General features: G+C 49.1%; 1 protein-coding gene across 6 annotated transcripts in view; it reads right to left on the bottom strand.

Annotated features, from left to right (window-relative positions):
• Positions 1-25,282, bottom strand: part of PPARD (peroxisome proliferator activated receptor delta) — an 83,287-nt gene extending 58,005 nt beyond the window's left edge. For 3 of the 6 annotated variants that reach the window (XM_043592940.1, XM_043592941.1, XM_043592945.1), the window contains exon 1: positions 25,134-25,282. The gene's annotated coding sequence lies outside the window, so the exon portion shown is untranslated. Of the gene's footprint in view, positions 1-21,263; positions 21,348-25,133 lie in introns of all 6 variants that reach the window. The other 3 variants (XM_043592939.1, XM_043592944.1, XM_043592943.1) reach the window with 2 other exon arrangements.
• Between the last annotated feature and the right edge of the window lie 520 nt (positions 25,283-25,802).

Genomic DNA, 25,802 nt, shown 5'->3' with positions numbered 1-25,802 from the left:
AAGTTATGGCACCTGTAGCACTTGGGATGACCACGGTTCCAAGACGCAGCAGGATCCCAGGAGAAAGATGGGAGTGAGTGGGCGAAGGCTTGGCGCAAGCTCTACGTGGAAACGTGATATGAAAACCATGAGAGACAAGTGTAAGGACAAACAGCCAGCTGTTACGGAGAAGGTGAATTACTAGGCTTTAACTGGCCCCACGCAAGGACACAGGGGCCCTCTGCTACACACAAGCACTACCCTGGCCACCCACCTCCTCCTTCAAATCTCGTGTCCACTCCATATACTTCTCTAAAAAACAAACAGATGCCACAGCTTATCTGTGGAGGAAAGGGCTGCTGTGAGACCCTGAGACGTGCCCACACGTCCCTGGCAACTGTCGGGGGCGGCTCTTCGTCACGGACGAGTGGCAGGCTTTCCCAGACAGGAACTGTGGGGAGAGGAGCAGGGGCTGCGGCCAGTGGTGACTCAGGCAGTGTTTACCAACCATGTGGGTGCCCACCACCTTCAGAGAGGGCACACTGGGTTGACTGTGTCACACTTCCTGGAAGCATTTCTTCATTTCTATTTTTTTAATGTTTATTTTTGAGAGAGAGAGAGAGCAAGCGTAGAGGGGAGGAATAGAGGGGAGACAGAGGATCTGAAGTGGACTCCATGCTGATAGCAGAGAGCCCCGCGTGGGGCTCGAACTCACGAACCGTGAGATCATGACCTGAGCTGAAGTTGGACATTTAACCAACTAAGCCACCCAGGCGCCCCTCTTTATTTCTTTTTTTGAAGACACACAACTTCCAGGGTGACATCTCTCTTGGTAACTTCAAAGGCATTTCAACCAGCAGCTGGAAACAACATCTTACACATACTTGACCAAGCCAACTTTACTCACTCCCCAATATGTCCACACGTGACAGGGATGCCACGCAGCCTCTCTAAGGAATGATACAATACCCACAATGAGGACCCAGGAGTCCAGAGCACCATCTTCTTCAACAGGCAGGACTCTGTGGCCCACAGAAAGGGGCATGTGACCACTCACTGACTCCTAAATTAACTGGTTCACAGGTCAGAGAGTGCTATATTAGAAAAGATCACAGGATTTCCTTTATAAATTAAGTCACATTCAAGGGGGCAGGGAGTCAAACACTCTCATATACTGCAGAGAGATGGTAAATTAGTACAACTCTCTGGAATTTGGCAATTTGGTGAAGTTTATCAATAGCCTTAACATTTTGGATCCTTCAAAATTATATACACATACAACCGAATACCTGCTAAGTAGCCAGGAACAATGCCAGGTAGTGGGGAGACAATGTTAACAAGCCAGATGAGGTGGCTACCCCCAAAGGGCTTCTGTTTGGGCCAGGAATTCAGACAATTAGGCAGTAAATTAACAGACAAGATGATTTCTGAGTACAGGAAGCATTAGATATAATAGCAAAAAAGGATAAATAACCTAAGGGTCCATCAGCAGGATTGGTTAAATAAATAAGCTCAGATACACTCTTAAGATGGAATACTGCTCTGCTTTGTCAAAAATGCATTTTTGAAAACTATATTCAAATTGCTAGTGATATAAACGTTTAAAGCAGGTTTCAAAATAGTATCACAGCTATGTTCAGTGAAAGAAGACAATCACAGAGGACCACATACTGTATGACCCCATTCCCATGAAATGTCCTGAGAAGGAAAATCCGTGGAAACAGAAAGTAGATTAGTGGTTGCCTAGGGCTGGTGGCAGGGGAGGAGAAAACGGGGGGTGAATGCTAATGGATATAAGACTGCCTTTTGGGATGATGAAAAAGTTCTAAAACTAGATTATAGCAATGGTTACACAACTCAGCAAATATACTCAAAGCCATCAAATTGTACATTTTAGCCAGTGAACTTTATGGTATCTGAATTGTATCTCCGTAAAGCTGCTAAATAATCGTATCACAATATGACTTCAATGTGGCTTTCTAAAAGAGGATGTATAAAGATGTGGGGGGGGGGGGGCGTTGAGAGACACAGAGAGAGAGAGAGAAGGCACAAAAAAATGAAAGAATGAATATCCATCAAAATATTAACTGTGGTAAGTCTCTGGGAGGAAGATTCTAAGGTAATTTTTATTTTCTTCTTTATATTTCTCTGTAATTTCCAACTATTCTAAAATGTAGTTATCAGTTGTTTAACTGACAAAACAGCTAGGGTTTTAAAAGCTACAAGAGGACCTTAAGTAGGTCCAAGACACAGAACTAGGAAGGTCTGACTATTGTCCTAACTTGGATATACGTATCCAAATTAACCTTATTTGTATATAAGGTTGTCCCAGCCTTTGCACCAAAGATAATCAGAGAGCTAAGCAAACAAATTTTGTATTCCAGATAAATCAGACCAAATAGGTCCCAGTTAAGAAGGGTCTGCTGACCACTGGCAGAGCTTACTCCCCTCTGCAAACGCCTTAAAAGAAAACCAGTTGTCACCATAATGTTCAGAAACTATCAAAGAATGCAAAAGCATATCAAAGATTTGAGCAGATGCGTCAGAAATCTCCTGGATGCATTCGGGAGTCACTTCCTGGTTGTAAAGAGTGAGGCCCTCTGGACAATCACTGTCAGGCCCCACTGATTCCTCTGATCAGTGACCTCAAAAGAAGGCACCTTCCCTTCCCTTCCCTTCCCTTCCCCTTCCCCTCCCCCTCCCCTCCCCTCCCCTCCCCTCCTCTTTTCTTTTTTCTTTTCTTTTCTTTTCTTTTCTTTTCTTTTCTTTTCTTTTCTTTTCTTTTCTTTTTTAAGAAGGCACCTTTCTGAGAAGTCGGTGGTTCCCCAATCAGGCTGCCCTCTCAAGTTAATGGGGAGTTTTACAATGCCGATTCCTGGACATCATTTCTGGAAATTCTAATTCAAGAAGTCTGAGACAAGACCCAGGAATCTACATTTTTTCCAAAATTCCTTGGTGAATCTGCCAGCTGAGCCATGTCTGGGAATCACTGGACTAGATACTGTTGGGGACAACTAGCAACCAGGCCAGCCTGCACATCTGGCTGCAACACCACAAGGATCCCACAGGACCAGCGCTGGACCGAAATGCTACAAAGTGCAGAAAGGGAAACTCCATGGGGAAATTCCATGCGTGTCTAGCAAGGAGCGCCGGAGTCTGGGGAGGCAGCTAGCAAATCCCTACGAAAAAGCTTGTTTTGGAAGGTTCTCTCAGGCTCAGTAATCTTGGATGCTAACCTGGGAAAAAGGGGTAACCAGTGCAACTCCTACTCTGGGAGACCAAAAAAAGAATCATTTCCTCTAACAACATATACATGAGCCAGCAAGCAAGCTTTGCGGCCCCCAAGGAATCAGAAGCAGAAAGGGACACGATATGGTGTGGCAGAAAGAGCTCTAGTTGAGTCACACAGATTTGGGTTCAAATCTCTGCTCTCCATGACTGGCTATCTGTGGAGTAAAGATGGCTACAATCCTTTTGCTACTCCTCCCATCAAGATGTGGAGTCTAGTTCCCCTCCTCGAATCTGGGCTGGCCAGCGACTGCTCTGACCAGCAGACTTTGGCAAAGGCACCACCACAGAACATACGGGCTGCCGAGAGAACGTGTAAACCTAGTGTTCAAACAAACAACAACCCCACAGTAAGTACCCTTTCACCAACAAGCTCCCACTTGTAGAGCCCTTTTCAGCCAAGGGTACATCTTCATATACAAAGTACAGGGACTATTTACGATCTCCCTACAATTGGGAGGGACCACGCCAACAAGTGCCCCATATTCCAAGGATGACTCATCTTCCCCCACCACACCAGTGTCCCCTCTGGTCTCTCTCCTTCCTGTTACAGTGTCATCTTTGTCCTAGCCACCTGGGTTCAAAACGCCAACCTCTCAAGACTCCTCTGTCTCTCTTCAGCATCCAGGAACAGCCAAGGCCTCCCCAGTCACCCCCATGGCTACCAAAAGGCCGTCTTCAAGGCCAGGCCGACCTGAGGGCTCCTCTCCAACTTCCTAGCTGTGGCCCATACACAAGCCTCTTATCTCTTGGAGGCTTTAGCCTCCTCAGCTGCAAAGTAAATCTGTGGTCGTTTCAAAGATAAGAAAAATGCAGCCAAAGTACATAGTACAGAGAAAGTGCTCAGTATAAAGCAACTGTTACTATGGGCCAGCAACTTTTCACCGAGGTTAATAAAGACATCTCCTAATGTCTCTCTCTCTCTCTCTCCATTTTGACCCCTCTAGTATAATGCTAGCAGATTAACTGTCTAAAATGATGCTACCACATTATTCTCCTACTCACAGGCCTTCCGCTGGCTCCCCCTGTCCTCATATCAATCCCAACTTCTCAGCCAAGCGTGTCAGATTACCTACAATAATGGCTGCATACTACCATGCTGGCCTGCTCCAGTCAACCCCATCCTCACTACAACTTGCTACTGGAGGTGGTCTTCTAAACTTGCTCGCAATAATACCTGCCTCCTGGGGCGCCTGGGTGGCGCAGTCGGTTAGGCGTCCGACTTCAGCCAGGTCACGATCTCGCGGTCCGGGAGTTCGAGCCCCGCGTCAGGCTCTGGGCTGATGGCTCAGAGCCTGGAGCCTGTTTCCAATTCTGTGTCTCCCTCTCTCTCTGCCCCTCCCCCGTTCATGCTCTGTCTCTCTCTGTGCCAAAAATAAATAAAAAACGTTGAAATAATACCTGCCTCCTGACCCCCAGAAACTGCAAGATCATAAATGTTACTTGAAGCCGCTAAGCTCTGGGGTAATTTGTTATGAGGTGATAGATAACCAATACTCTTGACTTCCCCGAACACATCTGAGCTGTTGCTCCTTGACTCACATCTCTGGCTGCTGCACTTCTTTTCAGCCTGCAGGGCCCACCTCATATGCCAGTGCTCACCCTGAGACTTTTTTTATATTTTTGAGCAGGGAGGGGTAGAGAGAGAGGGAGACACAGAATCCGAAGCAGGCTCCAGGCTCCGAGCTGTCTGCACAGAACCCGGCGCAGGGCTCAAACTCAGGAACCGTGAGATCACAACTTGAGCCGAAGTGGGATGCTTAACCAACTGAGCCACCCAGGCTGAGACTTTCTTTTTAAAAAAAAAAATTTTTTTTTAACGTTTATTTTTGAGACAGAGAGAGACAGAGCATGAACGGGGGAGGGGCAGAGAGAGAGGGAGACACAGAATCTGAAACAGGCTCCAGGCTCTGAGCAGTCAGCACAGAGCCCGACGTGGGGCTCGAACTCACGGACCGCGAGATCGTGACCTGAGCTGAAGTCGGACGCTCAACCGACTGAGCCACCCAGGCGCCCCTGAGACTGTCTTAAAGTACCATCAACTAGCCTCCTCTGGGAGCCTTTCCCTTTTCCCCACCAACACTGTTCCCAAGTATGTCTCCATCCTTGCATCTGTCACACTGTATCATTATCAACCTGTTTATCTGTGTGCAAAACGACAGATGGCAAGGTTATTCACTGCCGCAGAAGACTGGAAATCACCCGCATACCCATGTAGCAAATGAGGGAGCTGCAAAAAAGAATGAGGAAGCTCCATAGTGTACTGGTATGCCAGGAGGGATAAGATACAATATGTGAAGCAAGGAGGCAGACCAGTGAACACAGCTGTCTGTTCGGCATGGTGCCGGTGCTCGGCACCGTCTACTACTGCCTGCGGAGGCGGCAGGAGGAGAAGCACAAGAAGGCGGCCGTGGCCGGCGGCCTCAAGAAGACCATCATCAAGCCCATGTACAGCCCGAGATGGAGGCACCTGGCCCGGCCCTGCTGTCGGGACCCAAGGCCACGACCCTCATCCCATACCTGCCGGCAGCCGCCAGCGAGGCGGAGCAGTACAGCTGGTGGATAGCGGCAACGCGCCAAAGGCCAGCAAGGGCAACTCCATGGAGGTGCGCATGGGACAGCAGGCCGAGCGCAAGGACTGCGAGCTGGGCCAGCCCAGCCCTGACAGCCAGACCTCGGTGGCCTAAATCTCCACCATCGCCAGGGAGGGGGACAGGGTCAACCAGATCATCAACAACTGCATCGACGCTCTCAAGTCTGAGGCCACCTCCTTCCAGGGCGGCAAGTCTTTTAACATCTGTCTATATTTGGTTGGTTATTTGAGTATTTTTGGACCATGTGTGGTCAGACTGGTATTTGAATAAAATAACATATCAAAAAAACGGTTGAAACAGTAAATTTTATGTTATGTATATTTTACAATTAAAAATAAAGAGCCGGGTGCCTGGGTGGCTCAGTCGGTTCAGCGTCTGACTTCAGCTCAGGTCACGATCTCATGGTTTGTGAGTTTGAGGCCCACGTCGGGCTCTGTGCCAACAGCTCTGAGCCTGGATCCTGCTTCAGATTCTGTGTCTCCCTCTCTCTCTGCCCCTCCTGGCTTGTGCTCTGCGTGCCTCTCTCTCAAAAATAAACACTTAAAATAAAGAGAGAAAGAAAGAGCCAATATGGGGCGCCTGGGTGGCTTAGCCGCTTAAGCATCCAACTCTGGAGTTTGGCTTAGGTCATGATCTCACAGTTGGTGAGTTCAAGCCCTGTATCAGGCTCTGTACTGATAGTGCAGAGCCTGCTTGGGATTCTCTCTCTCCCTCTCTCTCTCTCTGCCCCTCCCCGCCTCTCAAAAATAAATGAATAGGGGCGCCTGGGTGGCGCAGTCGGTTGGGCGTCTGACTTCAGCCAGGTCACGATCTCGCGGTCCGTGAGTTCGAGCCCCACGTCAGGCTCTGGGCTGATGGCTCAGAGCCTGGAGCCTGTTTCCGATTCTGTGTCTCCCTCTCTCTCTGCCCCTCCCCCGTTCATGCTCTGTCTCTCTGTCCCAAAAATAAATAAACGTTGAAAAAAAAATTTTTTTAATAAATGAATAAACCTTAAAAAAAAATAAAAATAAAGAGCCAATAAACATAATAAATAAATGAGTGAGGGCACTCTGCAGCCACTTGGGTAGTTCCTCAAAATGCCAAAGTTAGCATATGACCCAGCAATTCCATCCCTAGTTATATTCCCTAAAGAACTTAAAGCATATATCCACACAAAAGCCTGTCAATGAATGTTCACAGCAGCCAAAAAATGGAAACAACCCAAATGTCCATCAGTTGCTGAGTGGATAAACAAAACATGGTATTTTCCATAAAGTAGAATGTTATTCGGCCATAAAAAGGAATGAAGTACCATTGCATACTACTTAGATAGCAAGTACACAGATTAACCTTGACAACATTATGCTGAATGAAAGACAGACACAAAAGGCCACACATTGTGAGATTCCATTTATCTGAAATATCCAAAATAGGGAAATCCAGGGAGAAGGATAGGTTAGTGGTTGCCAGGGGCTGAGGGGAGAGTGGTGCCAGGGGCTAAGTACAAATAGGTACAGGGTTTGTTTTGGGGTGATGCAAATGTTCTGGAATTAGAGGTCATCAGAGAGAATACACCAAAACCCCTTGACATACATGCTTTAAAGTAGTGAATTTCACGTTATGTGAAGTATATCTCAATTTTAAAATGCTAGAGAACTATGGGGTGCCTGGGTGGCTCAGTCGGTTGAGCGTCCAACTTTGGCTCAGACCATATCTCGCGGTTCGTGGGTTCAAGACCCACATAGAGAGCTCTGTGCTAACAGCTCAGAGCCTGGAACCTGCTTCGGATTCTGTGTGTGTGTCTCTCACTCTGCCCCTTCGTGCTCTGTCTCTCAAAAATGAATAAACATCAAAAAAAATTTTTAAATGCTAGAGAAATATATACAATGTAAAATAAAATAAACTGCTCACATTTTGCCTTGGGGCTCAGTGATTCAAAAGCCTGTCCCTGTCCGTGCCCTCTCACCCTGCAAGGCAGCCTGTCCATCCCCTCCACCTCTGTGTCCCCTAACACACTCTGGCTGCTCACCAGCCCTTCATTGCTCCCATGACTTCCTACTTTTGGGCTTTTGGGCAAGGCCTGTCCCTGCTTCTTTAGACCCATCCCTGTCCTGGCAGGTCTCCACCTCCTACAGACCTACCCAAGACCGTCTGGAGGCTGAGACACCAGCCCCAAGAGTCACCCCAGACGAGCTGCCCAATGACCAGGACTGCAGTTACAAGCATGTGTCAGCTGAGGGATTCGGTTTCACGGAGGAACTTAATTATAGCTCAGGAGTGGAGGAAGGGAGAAGAGCAGTGCATGCTTGAGGGGATGTACAGGAAGCTACCCTGCTCTGTGGCCCAGAGGGTTTCTGCCAAGTTTACCAAGACTGGGATCCACAGGAAAACAAGTATGATCCAGGAAGGCCCATAGGAACACACAACTTACAGAAGTCATCCTGTCCATAATCATGAATTCCTGGCCTCACCATGTAACACCAGCCTGTGTGCAAATCAGAGGGGCCCAGAAAAAAAGCTGAGATGCCAAGTCTCACTCACCCTCAGGGCTCAGACAAGCTTTTTACTCACCTAGTGCCAGAGATCTCATTTTTTTTCTGTAAGAAGTAAAGGGGAGGCATAGCTTATTTCTCCCAGAATACCCCATCTTCAATTTTCTCGCTGGCTCTGAGCTGTTTTTCTAGAATGGAATCTGAGCCGTTGGGGGTGCTGGGAACATCTTCCTTATGCCTGACTACTATGCTCAGATCCCTGCCTATTGCCCAGTGAGGTGCCACGGAGCAGCTGCTGACACACAGAGGTCAGCAGGGCCGGGCACACCAGACCTGTGAAACCACCTGGCCTGGGCACTGCCAGGTGGAGAAAGCAGACCAGGTGCAAGTTCATGGAAAGAGCAGGGCCTCGGTGGTGGAGGAGCACCTTTCATCAAGACATATTTCCTTATCAGGGCGCCTGGGTGGCTCAATTGGTTAAGTTCTGACTTTGGCTCAGGTCATGATCTCCCAGTTTGTGAGTTTGAGTCACGCACCTGTCTCTTTGCTGACGGCTCAGTGCCTGGAGCCTGCTTTGGATGCTGTGTCTCCCACTCTCTCTGCCGCTCCCCCACTAGTGCTCTCTCAAAAATAAACAAACACTAAAAAAAAAAAAAAAAAAAATTAAAAAAAGAAACCACCTGAAAAATTGGAAAGGCAAGTCGCAAAACTGAATGTTAAATACTATCCCATTTTTGAAAAAAAAAAAAATAAGTACACAAAGTCATAGTAAAATCTGAACACAGACTAAACTTTACAGCAGTCACTTATGGATGGTGTGACTATGTATGACTTGTATTTCGTTCTCAGTGCTTAGGTGTATTTTCTTTTTTTATTGGAGTATGACCAACATACAGTAGTTTGAGGGGTACAACATAATGATTACACATTTGTATCCACTGCAAAATGATCTCCACTATAAGTCTCGTTACCATCTGTCACCAAAGTTACAAATATTTTTTTCCTTCTGGTGATGAGAACTTTAAAATTTACTTTCTCACCAACCTTCAAATTTGTAATACAATGTTATTGACTATAATAATGCATGCTGCCCATTCTATCCCCATGACTTAAGTATTTTCTAATTGTCTATTATGAATAAGCATTATTTATATAATTAAGACATTTTAAGATAAATTAAAAACCGCACACATGGAAACACTTGTGCCTGAATGCCAGCTCCATATCCTAAAAACGACTGTTTTCCAAATTCCATTATACTGGCCACTGGTGGTATCTGATTAATTTCCAAGCCCCCAAGTACAAGTTTCCAAAGATGTCTTTCATTGTTACTAGCTAAACAGCTTGCCAGTGGCAAACCACCCCCCCTTCAAAACCTTGGGCCCAAGCACCCTGATTCACCTGGTCGTGTCTGCACCCATGGGATCCAGGTCCCTACCCCTCCAGAGCTCACAACCAAAAGCCAGAGCTCAGAAAGGTGCAAAAGTAAAAAGCAGGGCGGGGGGTGGGGGGTGGTGACTGACATCCTCCAGCTGGAAGACTCCTCACTTCACCTGGCTGTCTCATCCAAGGCTCAGGTAAGGGCTGGAGTGGGTGGACTGCAGGAAGCTGCCATGAGAATTACTCTGTGGGCTCCGCAGGGAGTCAACACCCACTCCAGCCAACATTCAGAAGAAAACAGGAAAATAAATAGTCTTGAAGCTCTATTCACCAAGGAACATGTACTGGCATCCACCCCAAGCCGCTAGGTGCCTAGGGTCCAGAGATACGCTAACAATAAAACAATCAACACTCAATGACTGATACACCTATGCCTTTACAAGTAGGAGCTCTTTTAATCCTCAAGTCAGCCTTGAGGGGTAGTTATCTCCCCTTTGTTACAGAAGAGGAAGCCACTGAGGCATAAAGTGACTTGCCCAAAGCTACTAGTAGAGCCAGAACTCAGTCCCACGTATTCTGGCTCTCAACCAGTACCCCAAATTCCCTCAAAGTCCTTATCCTCAGAAAGAGCCAGTGAGCTAAAAATATGAAGAGTGCCACATGCTACTTCCTGTTCTGCTTCAGGGGAAAGCTCCTTCCCTTCTGAGGAGCCAAAGAAAGGAGGAGTTCGACTGTCCCTCTGTCCAAGATCCCCTGGGCCTACAGCTGGCCTGAGGAGGGGCCATCAAGGCAGGCAGGGGAGCACAGTCCCCAGAGCCCAGCCAAGGACACCGCTGAGATGCTACTTATGCCTGTCTCTTCTGATTCCCAAAGCCTTCCCTGTACCCCAACCCCTGCGCCTCCAGTCAGGAAGTGGGAGCAGAAATAAAAATAGCTCTCTAAAAATAAGCCAAGGATGGCAAGGTACAAGAAAGGGGAAAAACATAAGGCCCTGCTGGTTGAGCCCAGTGTCCTGCTGGTCTAGGTAGGAACCAAGCAGCTGAGTAGGACAGGTACCCAGAGCCCTAATTCTGCTTCAGCCTCTGCTCACAGTGGATACCTGCACACATTCACAAGTGCCTGCAAAGCCCAGGCTAAGGGGACAGAGCAGGAAAAGCAGTCTGAACTGAGAAGCACAGGGGGAACCAAAGGGCTTAAACCTCAGCCCTGTCCTTTGTCAGCTGTGTGACTTGAGTGGGCTCTTTAAGCTCTGTGATCCTGCACGTCCTCATCTGTTAAATGGGAATACCAATACCTGCCTCTTGCAGGCTGGCATGAAGGAGAGTGAGCTCACCCATGGCATGACATCTGGCCCAAAGGAGAATCTGAATAAAGGCAATTTCCTTTTCTTTCTTCTCTCCGTATCTGCACACCTGGGCCACCTTCTCTCTTTCTTCTCTCCCTTCGCCAGACTGCAAACAGGCTGATTAATCACTCAGATCAGAGATTGGTTTTTTTCCTCCTTCAAGCCCCTGCCACTACACATGCCTGGCCCACCAGTTGGCTGGTTATTTCTTCTGGTTCTAGGGGGTTGCTCACGGCCTTGAAGCAGACCCAGGGAGGCACTAAGTACAGCCATTCTCAGGGCCTCCTCTTCCCACTGACCTGGCACAAGACTGCGCAGGGGGCTCCAAAGCCTGCCAACATCTGGTTCTGCCCAGTGACCAACAAGACACTCTGCTAGGCTCGGAAGCAGGGAGTGCTCTGGGAAGCCAACACCAGTCTGGCCAGTCAAGCAGGTACTTTCCACACCGGAAGAATTACAGTCAACCAGCCATCCTCTGTGGGGAGGCCTGCTGTGTGGTAATCAAAGACACAGCTTTACACACCTGGGTTCAAATCTCAGCTCTGCCACTTACTAGTTGTGCAGCTTTTAGGCAACTTTCCTAACCAGTCTGAGCCTCCACATCCTCATCTATAAAACGGGCATAATGAGTCCTACCTCTCAGGGTTGTGGGGATTCAACGAGGTGATACATGTGACGTGATTAGCACAGTGCATTCAACACCTTAGAGCCATAGCTTGCTTGGCTCCTGGGTAGCTACTGACTTCTGTGGGTATTAGACACAGGTGAGCCCAGCTCTCGAAAGAACTCACAAGCAGACATCAGAGCCTAGAATGCAGGCAATAACTCCACCATAATATAGCACAGTAGGTGCTGAGCCAGAGGTACGAGAAGGGAGGCTCCCCAGACCCCCAGGGGAGGAAGTGGAGAGGAGGAGGCAAATGGGAAAGACTGCCAAAACCAAAAACCTCAGCTGTCTTTCACTGAGCTTCAACCACAGGGAAGAGCAATAACTAGCCAAGGGGTCCTTAAGTTTCCTTCTACAGATGTCTGACTGCTGCCCCATGAAGTGACTTCCCAGACAGGGCTCCGGCACAGGTTAGTGCCAGCGCTACTCTAGGAAGCAAGCCGCTTAGGTTGGCCATCCAGTCACCCTTCCGTCTGACAAGCGCTTGGTGAGCCATCTCTGCACAAGACACTTGCCCATCAAGGAGCCAATTTCGGGGGAGATGATCTTTGAACGTGGCTAATGAACACTCATCAGGACCGAGCACGTGACTGTGCAGTGGAGGCTGCTCCCTTGCGACTCAACAAGGTCTCGGATTCATCGAGAACATCAGATGGATGGATCAGTTCTTTCTCACGGTGGAAGCAGAAGGAAGAAAGGAGGGCAAGGTCCAGGCCGCAGACCACAGAGGGAAAGCAGCACATGGGCAGCACTGGCGGCGCTGGAACCACCTCAGGAGAGGTATTCTTGGTTGTCTGCAACGTGCCCAGGGTGGGGGTACAAAAGTGAATCAAAAACAGATGGTCCTGGTTGTGCGTGAGAAGACAAGGCTACCCTAGGCTGGCAGGGGACGGAGACAGGCCTTGGCTTGGGTGCAGATAAGCCTACTAGGTCAGGAAATGGGCTAGAAAATGGACAAAATATTTTTCTACAAGGTGACACGCTGTAAGGACATGAAAGGCAAATTGTAAGTAGATGTTGTCAATACACTGGGGCGTTAAGATGCCAAAAAAAAAGAGATGTCATAGAAATCATACACTGCAAAAATAAAAACAAGACTGGGATAATACAATTTTGATTGGATGCATTCTACAGTTTGGGAATTTATTCACCTAGTGATTTTCACTTGGGAGATAGAAAATGATCATTGCTCAGTTTGCTTATTACCAAGGATTTTTAATTTCTCAGCAACAATCAATTTGATGCCATTATTTAAAGCAGGTTCTGGGAAGCGTCACCTCAGACTATAAAATCAGGGACACAGGCATGGAGAATTTAATCTGTGGGGACAATTTGTAACTGACCCCTAGATGGCAATGAAGCTTACCATGAACTACTGACAGATTGTCATTCTGAAAAGTTGCCAAAGCACCAGAACTGTCATGGGGTCACTATCCAGGAACAGTATGACTTTTCAAGCTGGGCTTACTTGACCTGTATGGATCTGATTCTTAGAAACCCAAACCACATCATGAGGACCTAGAGGAGGCAGAGTCCCTAGGATTGGAAAGGCCACTCCCAGGAGAGCTAGGGGCTCTGAGACATGGTGGGGGCAGGCCTGTGGCTGCTGAAAAGCTAAGTGGTGACCATAAATGTGCAGTGGCACCAGCTTGCACACTCTGCTCCTTCTTCCAGCAGCCCCCAGCCACCTGGCTGAGTAGTGGGGGAGAAGGCACGCTATGTGCTGTTCCTGGGAGGAAAGCAGGGAGAAGAGTGGGCTGGTTAGACAGAATGTCAGGAAGGCAGCTGTGGGACCCACACTAAGTAGCCCAGGAGGAGTGGAGTGGAAAGAAGTAGCAGGCCTGGGGGCTTGGAGGTCCTCATGGGCTGAGGAGGAGGGTGACCGAAGTGAGGACCCCCAGAAAGCACCCCAGGACTGCCTGGGGAGAGCAGAGCAGCCAACCTGCATCCCTAGGAACACAGCTCCATACCACTACTGACAGCGGAAGTGCTTTTATTATTCAGAAAGAGGAGAATGCCTTTCCCCCCTCTTCTAACATTTTAAGTTGACTATGTTTACCTGCTGATGTGCCGTAGGTACGATGTGATAGATATTCTATGTAAAGGAACTGAGGAACACAGGCATAAAGACCGAGGGGCCGTGTGACGAGAAAAGGAAGGAAGAGGCTAAGGGCCAGGTGAAGTAAGAGATTTTACAGACTTCTGGGTCAACGGTGATCTGGCCCCAGTCATCTCTCTGACCTCACCTTCTATTCTTTTCTCCCCTCATTCCACTCCAGCCACAGTGGCCTCCGGACTATTCCTCAAACACCCAGTCATGTTCCCGCCTCTGGGCCTTTGCACTTGTTTTCCCTCACTCAGAAGATTCTTCCCATACACGGCTCACTCTCCTCTTCGAGCCTTAAGATTATCTTCTCAGTGAGGCCTTCCTCAAGCCCTCTATTTAAAAGTGCCACCACTTCTTTCCTGCTTTATTTTTTGATATAGCATTTACCACCACCTGACCTGTTCGCTACATAATTCTGGCTCTCTCATTCTCCACCACAACCACCATGAGAGCAGGAGTCTTCTTTATCTGCTTGTTCACTCCTTCACCCCAATGCCTAGCACATAGGAGGTACCCAATACGTGCCTATTAGTGAGTGGTAGATGGAAGCGGAGTGAGATTTACACTAATCCTGGATCCTCAACAGTCTGAAAGAAACTATTACTGATCTGATTGAAGGTATGGGGTGACTTACAAAAACAAGGATCAGACACTACCTGAGGCTTTCTCTTTTACTCCTAAGAACTCTTTTAAAGGTTCCCCCAAAGAGCATATTGTTTCAAATATTAGTCTGGGAAAAGGCAGGACCTAGAATCTTGAACTGCTGTAAAAGGGATGCTCTAAGACTGCCTTAAAATAGGAACGAGGACCAGCCAAGTCACCACCTGTGCCTGGAGGTAAATGAGACCTATAGGTAGCTTCCTACTGCCATGGTTACAAATTACTACAAACTTAGTGGCTTAAAACATAATTATTCTCCTACAGTTCTGGAGGTGAAAGTCCAAAATCGGTTTCACTCCAAAATCTAGCTATTGGCAAGGCCACGTTGCTCCAGAGGTTCTACGGGAACATGTGTTTCCTTGCCTTCTCCAGCTTCTAGAGCTGCATTCCTTGTGTTCCTTGGCCTCGTCCTCCATCTTGAGATCCAGTGACAGTCACACCGCCTTCCTCTGTATCAAATTTCCCATTGCCTCCCTCTTAACAGGACACCTGTGACTGCACTTAGGGCCCACTTGGATAATCCAGGATAATCTCCCCATTTTGAGATCCTTAATTGCATCTGCAAAGTCCATTTTGCCATATAAGGTAGCATCTACAAGTCCCAGGGGTCACAGGCTGGATATTGGATATCTTTGGGGACCATTACCCAGTCTACCACCACGGAAGACAGACTCCAAAAGTGCGGAAGGAACATAGTTCAGACCTCTGGTCCACATGAAAGAGGGTCAGAACAAGAATCCTGGCAGCGTCCTGGACTAGGGTCTTTCTTTTGCTATCATTGCTTACTGTTATCTAAGGGGTGGGGAACTAATTTCATGGAACTGAGCATTTTGGCCGCTGGAGGGCCTCCTTAAGGGAGAACGGTAGTCTCCAACCTGAAGCCTCCAATGGACCACACAGGAGTTCATCCCAAGATGCAAGTGCTGTGGGGTCAAAGGGAACCCACCAGGATCTCTGGACTGTCCCAAAGGCTTTTGCAGTAGGGGAAGCTGGAAAGAAATGGTCTGGACCAGACAAACAAGCTCAAGATCAGGGATGGCAGGTGAGCCTTCTCTCATGAGAACTGCCTTGCGTAGAGGGTTCCAAGAACTCATGTGGCTTTGGAGAGGAATGCTGCTGTAATCAGAGCACCAGATCAGCTAGTAATGTCTGACACCAGGAACGGACAGGTTAATGACAGTTTACACGCTACACATTACCAACTCTATCCTGCACGGCACCTCTGGGAGCTATAGGAAGGTGGCTTTGGCCCAGACACCAAAAGACCTGGAAAAGCAAAACACAAGAAACACAACCACTCCAGGAGATTGCTTTACACCTTGGACACTGTCCCTCTGTTATGGAGACATCATACGGCTTCTTACTTAGTTGGAACATGCTACTCACTGTCAATTATTTCACTGCTCCCCAAAGTCCTCAAGGGCCCAGTGACGTGACTGAGGAGGATACATTTCCAATGTTAAGAACTACACACTTACTGTATTGGTTTTACTGATGTGCTGTTCACCGGTGGATCCAGCTGGCCAGAAATATTTAGTGGGCGAAGTGACATAGCAGTGGCTCTCAACCAAGAGTGATTCTGCCCCCTTGATATGTGGCAATGTCTGGAGACATTCTTGGTTTTCACAACTGGTAGAGGGAGGAGCTATCAACATCTAGTGGGGTAGAAGCCAGGGATGATGCTAAACATCCTACAATACACAGACAGCCCACTTGATAAAGAATTACCCAGCCCAGGGCTGCCTGGGTGGCTCAGTTGGTTAAGCGTCTGACTCTTGGTTTCAGCGCAGGCATGGTCTCACGTTACATGAGATTGAGCCCTGCATCTGGCTCTGTGCTGACAGGGCAAAGCCTGCTTGGGATTCTCTCTCTCTGCCTCTCCCCTGCTTACACACACACACACACACACACACACACACACACACTTTCAATCAATCAATAAAAGACTTACCCAGCCCAAAATGTCTGTGGCTGAGAAACCTGGTGCTAAAGGAAATGGAACCAGAGGCAAAGAAAGTAAAGTGAGAGTTATGAACAAGGCAATATTTGAAGCAATTAAGGGAAACTGAGGAAGGGACACCACATTTGCTTGTTTGGAAAAGAGGACGATAGGTAAAGCTCTGGGTTCTGGCAAACTGAAGGACGGCCTGTTTTTGAGGAGAGTGGGCCCACAGACTGTTGTATATGGAGGGTGGCCTGCTTGGCTAATGTCGCCTATTGGGAGAGCAAAGTTGGCCTGCACTTCCATTGGCATAGTAGCCAAAAACACGTGCTTCTGAGCTGACAACTCTTGGATGAGGGAAGTGCCAAAAGCAGTGATAAGACAAGGATCGCGGTGTTACAGCAGATTACGAGTGAAGGCAGGGAAAATCTGTTTTTAGATACCTGTTCGTCTAACAGCGCAGAAATGAACTTCAGCAACAAGTGGTTTTCCCCTAACACTGGGGAGCCTCTCCCTTCAGCATTCGCCCCATGAGAGAACTCTTTCAAAGGTGTGTCGCTATTAGCTGTGGAGAATTTGGTAATGGTCTTGGGAGGGCTGCTGAGATGACGGCAAGGCCGGGCTGGGAGGCAGGCTCTGAAGACTGGACTCAGGGTGGGGGGAGGGGAAGGGGAGGTGTCGCAACGCACTGCCCAGGACACCAACTGTTTAACAGCACCTGCAGACTCCCCGTGCTGAGGCTGGGCCCCCGTGCCACAGCCTGCAACTCAGGGAAGGCACTGTTTCGGACAGGCATTTCTTCCTGAGCTCTCCACCTCAGAACCTAGCTCGGTACAAAGGGGGTTTGGGACCTCAGCGCACAGCCCGAGGTTCACGTCAGCCATTCAGTCACGACCCCGTATACCAGAGCTGAATCACCCCCAGGTCCGTCCAACACCAAATCCGCTCCAGCTCTTCCCACGGTCTCTTCTCAAATGAAAAAGCTACAGAGGCTGGGCAAGACATGAGGTGTCTAAACCCTGAGGCCAGGGCCCCCCAGGAAGCACAGAAGGAGTGGGCTCTTTGCCAGCTCGGTGAGTCGCCCCTCAGCCTGGAGCAGTTCCTCCATTCCCAGCCTCCTTCACACTCTTTTTGCTGTTTCCCCCTTTGGCCTCCTTCTCTCCCCCTCTCCCTACCAGCCTCTAATTTGTCCCCCTCTTTCTGCCTCTCACTCTTCTCCTCGCTCCCTAATGGTCCATGAGAGCGAAACGAAGATGTAACTGAAACACTGTTAGTGGTGCTACAACGAAGCTTTATTTTTTTCTTTTACTAACTGGTTTTTCTTTTTTTCTTTTATTAACTTTTTTTTCTTTTATTAACTTTTTTTTTTTTTTTTTTAATTTTTTTTTTTCAACATTTATTTATTTTTGGGACAGAGAGAGACAGAGCATGAACGGGGGAGGGGCAGAGAGAGAGGGAGACACAGAATCTGAAACAGGCTCCAGGCTCTGAGCCATCAGCCCAGAGCCCGACGCGGGGCTCGAACTCACGGGCCGCGAGATCGTGACCTGGCTGAAGTCGGACGCTTAACCGACTGCGCCACCCAGGCGCCCCTCTTTTATTAACTTTTTAATGTGCCTTGACAATAAAACCTGACTTCAGTTGCCTTCTACCTTTGGTGAACCTTTTGATCTCTCCTGTGTACCAGCATCCCTGAATAAAGGGGGGAAGGGGTTCCTCCAGCCATGCTCTGGGTCCTCAATCTGTGTGGCTGAAAGATCGAAATCAAAACCAGAGGATCTCAGATTTAGTATGAGGAAGAATTTCCTCCCATTCAGACCACTGGAGTAGTCTCCTACCTAACCTCTCTATCTCCATTCTTTCTCCATTCAATCAATCTTTAATGCAATATTAACACAATCACCCCTTCTCCAAAACCATCAACGGCTACCCACTGCCCAAAAAACACACAGTGCAAATTCCTTCACCTGGCATTCAATGGCCTCTACCAACCTACTAGGAATTTCCTAACTAACAGTGGTTCCCAGGAATGGAAATCATGAGAAGATGCACTTTTCTCCTGGAAGTATCACTCATATATACTGGCCAGGCTACCTCACATAAGGGATGCTAAAAAAGAAGCAGTAGCTGGTCTCTGAGGAGCCCTCTCTCCCTCCCAATGAACCATGCCTCTTGGTATTCATACCCTTGTGCAGTCCTCTGAATCTGAACTGGTCCTGAGACCAGGAAAAGACAAAGGAATTGACACTGTGTTACTTCCAAGGCTAGGTCACAAGAAACCTTGCCCTTTAGCCCTGGATCTCTTAGTATACTCCCTCTTGGGATGTTTCTGTTCAGAATCCAGCCATCGTGCTGTGAGAAGACCAAGTCACATGCGGAGGCCACATGTAAGCACTAGCCAACAGCCAGCATCAAGCGCGAGCCATGTGAGTGAGCCAGGGTGGATGTCCAGCCCAGTTGAGCCTTCAAATGACTCCATTTGACTAAAGCAATATATCCCAACTAAGAACTGCCCAGATGAGCCAGTCAACTCAAACAACAATGAAAGGTAATAAATTACCAATTTCACTTAAGAATATCCTAAATGAGGGGCGCCTGGGTGGCTCAGTCGGTTGAGCACCTGACTCTTGATTTTGGCTCAGGTCATAATCCCAGGGTTGTGGGATCAAGCCTCACATCAGGCTCCATGCTGACTGTGGAGCCTGCTTGGGGTTCTCCCTCTTTCCCTCTCTCTCTAAAATAAAAAAATTAAAAAAAAAGAATGTCCTAAATGAGCCAATAAAAACTAACTTCATTAAATCTTGACCTTTAAGTACATGTCTTTTAAATATTCTTTGTAATAAAACAAGAGTTACGTGGTTATCAAGAAAAAACAATCGTGAGATTGAGTTGCAAGCTAAACTAGTCATTTTTTTCATGATACAACATTTTTTACTTGAAAGAAAAGAGTAACAAATTATAAGGTTTTTCTAGTGTTTATTTATTTTTGAGAGGGAGAGAGACAGAGCATGAGTGGGGGAGGGGCAGAGAGAGGGAGACACAGAACCCGAAGCAGGCTAGAGGCTCTGAGATGTCAGCACAGAGCCCAACGTGGGGCTTGAACTCACGAACCGTGAGATCATGGCCTGAGCCGAAGTCAGACACTTAACCGACTGAGCCACCCAGGCACCCCAAGAGTAACAAATTATGTTAGATTTGAGTATTTGACAGACTTTTTTTTAAGTTTATTTATTTATTTTGAGAAAGAGGGGTGGGGAGGGGCAGAAAGGAGAGACAGAATTCCAAGCAGGCTCTATACTGTCAGCACAGAGCCCGACACGGGGCTTAAACCCACAAACCATGAGATCATGACCTGAGCTGAGATCAAGAGTTGAACGCTTAACTGACTGAACCATCCAGGCGCCCCTCAAAATCTTTTTGTGCACATGTCTTCTCTCCCCAACTAGATTCCACACACTTGGGGGACGGGAGCAGCCAAGGACCGTTGCTGAAACATCTGTCACAGCACCTGACCCACAAAAGTGCCTCAGATGAGAAAGACAAAGATAACAACCAAACCACAGTTTTTTGAGATTAGCACTGAAAACTCTGACAGCCTCACCTTTTGCCAATGGAAACTAAGAGAGAAAACTTCTAGCTGGGACTGGGAGCTCAGAGCCTCGGGATAAACTGGACAAGTGACCCCTGGACATGTACAATTGCTGCCACTGTGACTAGCTGCTGCTGACACAAACGACAGAGCAACGAACCCAGGGGGAAGTTCTACGTTATCCCCTCGCGGGGAACCTCAGAAGTCTCCCAAGCCCCCCTTCTTCCTCATGCACATTTCCTTGAGACGAAAAGACTTGGTACGGGTTTGACAACAGGAGGGGCCCCCACCTGAGGCCTTCCTGCAAGATCCACAAACAACCTGACCCCCACAGACTGACAGACACATGGGCTCGGCACCCTGTTTGGCAACAGGAAAACCCACAGGGTGTTAAAGGCAGAGAAAGGGAAGTAAGGCTCATAAACAGCTCCTGGAACCACTGAACTTCAGAGATTACAACAAACCAGATGGGAGCCCATGTTTCCCTGGCCCCCGGCAGGGACCTCGCCATAGCCCGGCCTCCCAAATAGCTGGGACAATGACATCGAATTCCCTGTAGCTCCCCTTCTGAGAGTTTATAAAATCTGCCACGCATCCTGAGAACAAACAGGGAAACGGTAACAAGAAGCCCAGAGCATTGTGCAGACCTGCTACGCTAGCAGAGATGGAAGAAAACAGCTCCATTTCTTACGCCCAGCTCACATATGCCAGCAAACCACAGACCCATAAGATGGGGACTGAATCTGGTTTTTTTTACTATCAACGTTCCCCAAGTACCTACTACTGTGCCTGGCACATAGCAGACACTCAAAAATGTCTGTTGCACAAATGAAAGAAAATGACAAGACACCATCTTTGTCTGGCACCCACACTGACAGAGAAGAAAAGTTTGTACACCGACTCATTCGACAAATATTTATTTAGCATCTCCTCGGTGCAAGGCAGTCCTAGACACAACAGGAAACAAAGTTAAGTCCCTGCCCTTGTGGAGTCTATGTTATAGTGGGTGTAAAGGTGAAAAATCTCAGTGCTCTCCCCAAAACTACATAAGCCATAGACCTTTAATAATGTTTAAATAAATGCCCACTATGTGTAAACAATGAGTACCAAATGTTATGATAGGCACCTGGGATCTAGGAACTCAGCCCTAGTGAAATCACTTCATCTTTTGGGCCAGGATCCTAAATCTGGGATGTGTCAGTTGGTTGTCAGAGGTCCTTGTGTAAGGAAAATGGGATTACCGCTTTGGTGCATCTGTCCTCATCTGTCGGTGAACAGAAGCCACTGCGTGAGTACCACGTGCATGCCCAAAACACCACGCAACACTGCAGGATAGAAAGAAACCCAACATCTTCAGCTGAGAAGCACCAGGGGTCAGAAAAGCAGCTTTAATATTACAATTAAACACTAGGGCTCAAAAGGTGCTCCCAAGCAAGCTGGCTCTTTCTCTGTCCTTCACACACACACACACACACACACACACACACACACACCCTGAGATGTTGTTATTCTGAGCCTGAGTCAGCAAATATTTCCCAGTCCTGGAAGTAGTCTGCTGATTTCCAAGTAAGCAGACACCGGCTTTGCTGATTTTACCAGGGTGGGGCACAAGGAGCTGGCAACGTGAAGAAGGATCTGGAGTCCAACATCCCCCACAGGTGGCAGCTCATAAATGGAGATGCCCTGAGTCATGCTTGAGTCCTTGACCCAAGCCCCATGGAACCAGGACTAGAGTCACACCCCAATCACCAGCCTCTGAGTTATGAAGGCCAGGAACCACCTGCCAAGGAAGAAGACCCACATGTCTGAAACCTGATGCAAGAGGCCATCTCCTCCCTGCCAGGCTCAAGCAAGTGCCCAGCTCTCCTCTGAAACCAGCTGCTGTCAGTGGCTCCTCCCCCTGGATCCCAAGGCACAGAAAAATGCTCGGGGATTTCAAACCATTGACAAGCAGCCACTGTGCAATCTGGGACAACATGGCATAGACCAGGGAATCATCACACACAGAACTTCTGACCCGACACAAGCCAGAGCCTGGCAGGACAGACCAAGTCTGTGGAAACGCTGGGTAGGGAGGAAGAAGAGAGTGATCCCAGCGTGGACAGTGCAAGGCAGCGGGGCAGCTCCTGGCATTTCCAGGCCCTACTCAGGCACTGGACGAGGGCCCTGCAACTGAGCTTCCCAGCCAGCAGGGAACACACTGGGAGGTGAGCCTCAGTGACAGGCTATACAGCTGAAGTCTTTAAAGCCACAATCCAACTCCTGAAAGAGAGGAGCTACCGGGTCCCAGAACATGCCAGGATCTGCATGCCCTCAGGACAGCTTGCACAACAGCCAGAACAGCTGTACTCTACCCAAAGCAGAAGCCTACTTGCTTCCTAGGCCAGTGTACAACACGGCTATCCTCTATCAGGCCCTTAGGGAAGAGATCTGAGGGACCACAGGCCTGGTAAGGGCCATTCTTCTTCAATGGGTAGAGGCACACACCAAAGGAAGAAAACACTGGTGGAGAGGAAAGAAGAAAGGCAGCCAAACAAAAGAACAGTCCGTTAAACTAAGGAGCTGACAGGTTACATCTTCTGTAGAATAATGTCAGGGCTCTGTCTGCCTACACCTTTTGAAAAACAGAGACGGCTGGCCCAAACTCTGCAAAAAAATCACTGAATTGGAACTTGGTAATTGATAATCCTGACCATCCACAAAGGCCACAGAGTGGACAAACTGAAGGAATCTATCCAGCCAGAGCTGCTGGTGCCCAAGCTGTTGCATAAGGACTGGGCTTGCCCTCTTCTCAAGCCCTTCTCACCTGCGGCCTGGGTACAGAGCACCACTAACGGACAAGCAAAGAGAGGAGTAGCACACCTCTCAAAGAGCCAGGTCAAGTCCTTGGGAGCCAGAGACTGGACTAAATTACTGCCAAACACACAAGCTCACCTCCATCGGAATGACCCATTCCAACCCTGGAGGGATGCTTTTCACAGGAAGAAGGCCACCCCTTTTGGTCCATTCTGCCCAAATCCGACACAAGTACTGCTTAGGAAGGGGCTCAGGGGCCAGTGGAGAGGAAACTGGCTCAGCCGTCCACAATCGTACTCCTTTCACAGAAAAGGGTCAGTGTGCAAGAGAATTCCAAAACTTTAAAGTCTGGTCCAAGCTGGTTCACTTGGCTCTCCACCACAGCTCTTGAAGGTTGCCAATTCTGGGTCCGATTCTGGCTCAAAGACAGAAAGCGCGATCCTCAAAAGAGGAGACCTAGAAACCCAGAGCCAGGTGAAACAACAGGCCTTCATTTCTAAATGTGAGAGTGGGTCATGCTTTCAGAATCCTCCAAGATCAGATTGGGCAGAAACAGAGGATATGTTATTTCCTGAAGATCTCTCCAGGGGACCAGTGCCAAATAAAGGAGCGCAAATTGAAAGCATCTGAAAAGAACTTTCTGCCTGACACGAAGACACATCAAGAAGGTGGTGGGGTCTCTAGCCCCAGAGAGGATATGTCTGTGACTGGACACAACTCAAATTCCGGACACCATCTAACCCATACAGCCCCACAACCTCCCCAGGCAGATATCCACCTGGCAGGGCAAAAGGAACAGAACTTAAGGTCCGCCTCCCTCTTGGATCCGCAGGAAATTAAGCTCTCAAGGAAAATGGAGGAAGAATCTTCAAGAGAACCTGCTCAGTGACTGACATCAGAGGCCCTCACATTCAGTGAGGTCAGGGATGTACGAGTGAAAATCAGAGGCTGGTTCAGGTGACCAATAACAAACGGGACAGCCGCCTCCCAGCCCCCGGGGCTATCGGGCTGGCAATCTATTTCAAAACTCATGCAGGAAAAAAATGTCTTGGACACAGTACAGAGGAAAAAGGTTAAGGCATTCTCTGGGGCACAACTTCTGGAGACTTCTCTTAGCTCTTTGGGATGGAGCACAGGGAGAAGGGTGGGCAGAGAGGGCAGAGATAATCTGGAGTATCATGATGTAACCGTGCTTGGGTACATCCAGAGTGGAAAGACACGGAGCCCTGTTTCCTGGAAGGGGAAAAGAGTTGGATGAGGCCTCCAGCTACCCCTGGCACACACCCAACTCAGCGGCTGGTCTCTCCCCAAGGGTTCCTGGAAGTCAACAGACCCATAAAGGGGAAGTATTAAAACTGAGATTAGAAGAATGGTGTACAAATTGGACATTATCCCCGATGCGACACCCAAGTCAATTCTCCCAAACAGACCTGCCTGCTATTTACCTCAGACATTCAGCCCCTTACTTCAATCAGGGGCTGAATGCCCCCCACCCCACCCCGGGGGGCATCTCAACAGCAAGTCAAGGGAAAAGCGGAGTAGAGCGTGGAGCTAATGCTTCTTCCCGAAGTAGAGGCAAGGAACTGGGAGGTACGTGACAGGAATAGAGGGGACGGGGCTAATAAGAAGGAAATTAGAGAGGCGAAAACAGGGCATCTGAGGGTAGCCAGGGTAAAAGGGGCTTAGGTAGACAGGGATTGCTGGCAAGGGGCTGAAAAAGCCTACCGCTCGAAGATGAGGGGGAGCGGTAATCCGGGGGGGGGGGGCAGGAAATGGGGGAAGAAGGGGAACCAGGATGGGAAAAGAGCAAAGACCGAGAGGGCAGATAGGGGGACGAAGGCAGGACATAAAGATAACGAGAGGGACAGAGAAGATCCCCAAGGAGATCCTCGGTAAAGAGGGCAATGGATTTGGAGACACCACAGAAGGGATGAAGGAAGAGGTCAGAGGCAATGGTAGGGAAGGGGAGAGGACCCCGAACCTTAGACCCAGCTCTCAGAACACAGAAATGGGACAAGACGGAGCCACTAGGCCCAAGAGGGGGCACAGAGTCTGGTGGGGGAGGCTCGCGGTTCGGGCTCAGTGATGGGGGACCAAAAGGCTGGGGGCGCGCGGGCGCCAGGAGAGCAACAAACCACGGCGCACCGGCCGGGGCCGGGCCATCGGGAAGCCGCAGCGGCTCAACCCGCGGACCCCTGCCGCTACCCCCACCCCACTCCCCACCGGGCCTCGCGTCCCAACCCGGCTGGCCGCCTCAGCCCCGGTCCGCCGCCTCCTTCCGCTGCTTGCTACCGCTTCCCCCGACCCGGACTGACCTGTTTTGGCCGCCTCCCGCGCCGCCTCGGCCGTCCCGCAGGCTCCGCAGAATCCTCCGAAGCCTGCCAAAACTTTTCCCATTAATCCCCAGCTCCGAGGCGGCCGCGGCGTCACACGCTGCGCGGCCCGACCCCGCCCCCACCATCCTGAGGTCACCGCGCAGCTCGGCCCCCTTCTCCCCACGCCCCCTTCCGCCCCGGCCGGGGCCAATCACCGCGCGTCCTGGGCGCTCCCCTGATTCTGCACTCCGCCCACCGCACGTTACCCAGGACCCGCCTGCAGCGCCCTCTGGTGTGGGATGCGGGCGTGGCAGCTGAGGGAGGAGCAGGAGGGGATGTTCCAGGGCCGTAAGACAAGTCTGACAAGTATCGCAAAAGGGAATTTAAAGCTGGAAGGGAATTTAAAGGTCGTCTAATACAGCCTCCACGTCTTTCCACTGAAGAAACGGTCTCAGGGAGTGTGAATGACTTGCGGTCAGAAGCCATGCCGGGGCTAGAACCTGGGTCTCCAGACTCCACTGGAGGAGTCCGTGTTGCCTGTAGTTTTAAAGAAAAGACTTTCCTCCCTGGAGAGGCTTCTGCAACTAGAAATTTATGGTTATGGACTTTCTACCTATCTTCCTCTGTACTTAAGTAATATGCTTGCCCACCTAAATGGGGAGCATCCTC

Source organism: Prionailurus bengalensis, chromosome B2 (assembly GCF_016509475.1).
Source record: "Prionailurus bengalensis isolate Pbe53 chromosome B2, Fcat_Pben_1.1_paternal_pri, whole genome shotgun sequence".
NCBI lineage: Eukaryota > Metazoa > Chordata > Mammalia > Carnivora > Felidae > Prionailurus > Prionailurus bengalensis.
The sequence above is the reverse complement of the archived record's forward strand: the minus strand, read 5'-3'. Positions and strand labels throughout refer to the sequence as shown.